Raw genomic sequence first — 6,000 nt, 5'->3', positions numbered from 1 at the left:
CTAAAATCCACCATCGCCTCTTTCCTCCTATCTGTCTACTCCGATTACTTAACTTTCACCCACCGCTCAGGTGGATTACGTTCTCGGAGATAACCCTAAAAGGGCGACTGCATTAGGGTTTTTGTAAAGGATGTCGTCGGAGAAGGGAGAGGAAGTCGTTATGGGCGAACCTCCATAAAGAGAAAAGGTTTCTCTGGCATCACCTTCATCGCCTTTTGTCGAGTCACATATGGAGTGTATGTGTCTGCTCAGAGATCTGAAGAAGAAACGAGATGCTGCAAACCTTAGCAACTCAAAAACACTGCCACTCCGTTCTTCAACTCGTCATTTGGGAGGGACGTATATCTGAGAAAGGGTGCGAACGGTGAAGGACGAACTGAGAAAGAGGGACGAAATGAGTCAGGTTTGTTGTCGTGTTCGTCAATGTAGGGTTTGCAGAGGCGAAGTCATCGAAGAAGAAAAGGAGACAGAGGACGACGGTGACAGTGATGGATTATGGAGGGGCGATTTCCGGTTGGCACAATTGGCACAATCGATGCACATATCTAGAAGGTGGGTTTCACACACACACACACATAGAGAGAGAAAGAGAGAGAGAGATAGAGAGAGAGAGAGAGAGAAAGAAAGAAAGAGGTTCTCTGTTATTTTTTTAATTGTTAAAATGAATAAAAAGATACTAAATTTTAAAAAAATTAAAGAAAAATGAAAAATAAACACCCCAAGGATATTATAGTCATTTCAATTTTTGTATATGTATTGTAAGGCTTTACATGGTGAATTGGCCATTAAAATTGTTGAAGAGTTTGCTCATGAGTATGTGAGCTTGCCTTTTGATGATGGGAAAACCCCTCATGTTGTTAGTGTTGTCCTAACTTGATGAATGATGATCGAGGTTAGTGGATTATACTCCACAAATGATATAAACAACGTACAACACTCGTTGAGTTTCACTGGATTGGGTTCTACACAAAGTGAATATTGATTGATTATGCCGGATACTGGATTCCTCATTGCTAATAAGTATGGTGTAATTGTCTATTTTTTAGACAAACAAGGTTCGTCGACCTGTTTTCTGCTTTGGTATGACTCACAAGACATCTCACATCATAGATCTATTGTTACCGTCTTCATTTATAATGGTCATTACGTAAAAGTTGATTTACAAGAATCACATCCAATGCCTACAGTTTCGTCACTTTGGTGTCACCATAGATCAGAATGTGTTGTTGGATGGGAAATATTGTATAATGCCTGACTTAATGCATATATTCCATCGAATGCACCACGTAATAATTGTATTAATCATTTAGTTGATGTCCCTGATAATTAATAAAATTAAAATATGAGAGTGTTTGACAAAACGATGGTAAATAAAAATGATAATTTTATTTATTATAGTTGTGAAAAAAATTCATATTATATTTTTTTTATTGTTTGTTTAATTGTTCGTGATCGTTATTTATCGTTTAAGGTTAAATGAACTAATATGAACAAATCTATACTCATGTTCGTTAGGTTCGTTGTCCGATTGATATCATTAAAATTAAAACATAAATAAAATTTTAAAGTTAGAAATATTATATGAAAATCCCTATAATAAAGTTGAGATATTATACAAAATAAAATTGATTATGTAATGATAAAAAATAAATTGGATTATGTAAGTATATAAAATAAAATTGATATATCATATGACAATTTCAATATTTAACAGTTGAAGAGTAAATAAAAAATTAAATATATGTTAAAGGGTCATAAATATAAATTTTAATAAGCTCATGAAAGAAACGTAAAGTAAATTAAGATATTTTATTTATTCATTTTCTTTATTTTAATATCTAACGGTAAATTAAAGATGAAGACATCTATTGCATATCTTTATTATATGAATTAATTAATCAGCATTTGTCCCATCAAATTGGGTTACTATGAGTCAAAACCATTTTGACTTTTAAAGATGGTTTTAATCGGGTGCATATAGAATCCCCCGTGATTCCTAGAGGAACAATGTCGTCAATTAGTGCAAGGAGATCAACACGTGCATGTGTTGCAACATGGAAATTGAAGAAATGGTTACAATCGATTTATCAAATATGATATGAAACATGATGAAATGAAGTGATAGATTTTAATTTCGTTAACCCTAACAATTGATGGATTTTGGCCATATGAACATTCCTATGTGCACATACAAACCCTAATGCTTGGGTCTAGGTTTCTCTAATTAAACATGCATTGGATCCAAGACTTCTAATGACTAATGGAGTATAAGAACAATACAAAATCAGAGTTAGAAGTATACCTTGAAACACTTGTTTGATCTTCTAGTTCTTGGAGCTTTAGAGTCACAAATGTCACTCCTCGAATGGCTTACAAACACCAACTAGCAAGAGGATGATTTGAGAGAGAGGAGAGGGAATAGAAATCGGCCAGGGTTTCTTTGCTTTAGTAGAGGTGCCGATTTCCCTTGCCCCAAGGGTCTATTTATACTTGTAAGGCTCCTAGGGTTTCACCCTTAAACCCTAGTTGGATAATCTTTACTCAAAGCAATCCAAATCCTTTACAAGATAAGCTCTTGGATAATTTGTGGCTTATCCCAAGCCCTAGAAATCGTCCAACCCTATCGAAGAAGGATTTACAGCCCAAAGTGTAACTATCAAACAATTGACAGTTTATACCCTCTTATTTAATTAATCTCTTTAAGTCACCAAATTAATTCTAATTAATTTATGACTTATATTAATCAAATAACAATATTATTATTCCTTATATTATTCTCATAATATATTAATAATATTTATTCTCTCATAATAAATCATCCTGCCAAGTTGCTATGGTGAAGGCAACCCAAAAGGACCATGCACAATCGGGTCAAATACTTGCCTAACATAGTTGCAGCCTTAGACACTATTCCAACAGTTTCCCACTTGGATAAGTCTAGTAACTATATACACAAGTACAATTCGATTTGCAATCGTAGCTCTCAAAGACGCTGTCAAACTCTGCTCTAATCAATCTTGTCCTTTAAATAAGGGATCGTACAATCCTCTATTAGATATCATACTGACAATTCTATGGAATAATTAGTCTAGCATTTGGTTTCTCGATCTCCGATTCATTTGACATAAAACTTAATCGAACACATCAATTCAGTTCTGACCGGGCCCGACACATAAGTCAAATCAAATCATCGATCGGCCGAGATATCGCTTTTACCCTCTTGGGATAAAAGTTATAGATAAACTTCGACTTATATGCATTTACTTATTCATTAATCAACTATACACAACAATGTGTTTTATAACACCGAGTTACTGATGCGTTTTCGCATCATCAATGTACAACCAATTAACAAATAACAAACCATATATATAGGTTTTAAGACTATATGATATTATCGTCTTGCGATCACCCTTTTATATCATATTCCATAAGGTGATTCCAGCAAGCGCGGGTTTGTTCCAATGCTCAAAACCAGTTCATAAGCACTCATGAACGTTGCAACAACCCTTTGCTATGTCTAATACCATTTAGACAATCTACACACCGATTCATGACAATCTTCATTCATATCTACTTCCAACATATGAACGATTGTGGACAATTTGAATAATTCGATTATTCTTAATAAATTCAATTATTCTGGAAGTCAAAACATGCAAAAATGAAACAATAGTTAAACAATTAACACAAGACAGTAACATTAATCATAAATAATACTCCTTTATTTAATCATCAAATGTTAATTACATTTATCTATTACATGTTTCTACTACTATCTAATCTATGCTAATATCATCCTTCAGCCCAATACTCCTAGCATGCTGCAAGTGCTTAACCCTACTCAGTCCCTTCGTAAGCGGATCTGCTGAGTTATCTTCTGATGATATCCTCTTCACTACGAGTTGTCCTTCTTCTACACGATGTCTAATAAAGTGATATTTTATGTCGATATGTTGAGATCTACCATGATCCCTCGGTTCCTTGGTCAAGGCAACCGCTCCTTCATTATCACAGAAAATTTACATGGGCTCCTTTATGGCAGGTACAACTCCAAGATCATTGATGAAGTTCTTCAACCATATTGCCTCCTTCGACGCTTCGCTCGCTGCAATGTACTCTGATTCACACGTTGAATCAGCTACGGTTTCCTGCTTGGAACTTTTCCAAGTTACTGCTCCTCCATTTAGGGTAAAGACCCAGACCGAATGCGAACGGTAGTTGTCCCTGTCGGTGTGAAAGTTGGCGTCACTATACCCTCACACCTTCAAGTCATCACTCCCTCCAAGGACTAAGAACCATTCCTTCGTCCTCCGAAGGTACTTAAGGATATTCTTAACCGCAATCCAATGGGCTCTGCCAGGATTCCCTTGATATCTGCTAACCATGCTCAAAGCAAAGGCTACATCAGGGCGAGTACAAGTCATAGAATACATGATTGATCCAACTGTGGAAGCGTATGGTACTCGGCTCATTTCTGCTATTTCAGCTTCGGTACTCGGACTTTGAGTCTTACTCAACTTGGCATTACTTTGTATCGGTAATTCTCCCTTCTTCGAGTTTTCCATACTAAAACGTTTTAGTACCTTCTCTAAGTAAGTGTTCTGACTAAGTCCTATTAGTCTCTTACTTCTTTCTCTTACTATCCTTATTCCCAAAATATAAGAAGCCTCTCCGTGGTCCTTCATAGCAAAGCATTTCCCGAGCTAGGACTTAACTTCCTGTAGAGTAGGGACGTCGTTTCCTATGAGTAATATGTCATCGACATATATAACGAGGAAGCTTACTATACTCCCACTGGCTTTGACATATACACACGATTCATCTTCGCTTCGTACAAATCCAAACTCTTTGACTTTCTCATCGAAGCAAAGATTCCATCTGCGAGATGCTTGCTTAAGTCCATAAATGGACTTCTCAAGCTTACACACTCTATTCGGATGCTTCGGATCCACAAACCCCTCTGGATGAGCCATGTGTACATCCTCAGCCAACTTTCCGTTAAGGAAAGCGGTCTTGACATCCATTTGCCAAATCTCATAATCATGAAATGCGGCAATAGCTAGCATCACTCTAATAGACTTTATCTTCGCAACTGGTGAGAAGGTCTCATCATAGTCAACTCCGGGAGTTTGAGTAAAGCCCTTTCGTAACCAATCGCGCCTTATACGTGTGTACGTTTCCATCCACGTCGGTCTTCTTCTTGAAGATCCATTTGCACCCAACGGTCTTACGTCCGGGCACATTATCAACCAAATTCCAAACTTGGTTATCATACATGGATTGGATCTCGCTATCCATTGCCTCTTTCCATTTCGTAGACTCCGGGCCTGCCTTGGCTTCCTTATAACTATTAGGTTCATCAAGGTTTATTAGTGTACCATCACTAATATACGTGTCCCCTTCGGTAGTAATATGAAAACCATAAAACTGGGGTTGAACTCTAACTCTTTCGGAACGTCTAAGAGGGAAGGATTCGTCAATCGGTTCAACCGGAGTTTCCGCCTCGGGTTGAGTGCCAGCGGTAGAGGTTCCTTCATCTATTGATTCTTGAATCTCTTCAAGCTCGATTATCCTCCCACTGTCTCCTTGTCTTATGAGTTCTCGCTATCGGAAAACTCCTCTCCTCGCAACAAAGACAACATTGTCCTTCGGTCTATATAAGAGATATCCAAAGGATTTCTGCGGGTAGCTGATGAAAATACATCGCTCACTACGAGGTTCGAGCTTGTCGTGAGTATCTCGTCTTACGAAAGCCTCGCAAACCCAAACCTTGATATGTGCCAACGAGGGAGCTTTCCCTGTCAACATCTCGTGAGGTGTTTTGGCAACCTTTTTAGTAGGGACTCGGTTAAGGATATGGGTGGCAGTCTCTAAGGCATACCCCCAAAAAGAGATTGATAGTGAAGCACGACTCATCATAGAGCGAACCATGTCCAACAAGGTTCGATTACGCTTTTCTGCCACACCATTCAATTGTGGTGTCCTAGGTGGCGTCAA

The sequence above is a fragment of the Lactuca sativa genome, chromosome 1 (genome assembly GCF_002870075.4).
Source record: "Lactuca sativa cultivar Salinas chromosome 1, Lsat_Salinas_v11, whole genome shotgun sequence".
Lineage (NCBI taxonomy): Eukaryota > Viridiplantae > Streptophyta > Magnoliopsida > Asterales > Asteraceae > Lactuca > Lactuca sativa.
The sequence above is the reverse complement of the archived record's forward strand: the minus strand, read 5'-3'. Positions refer to the sequence as shown.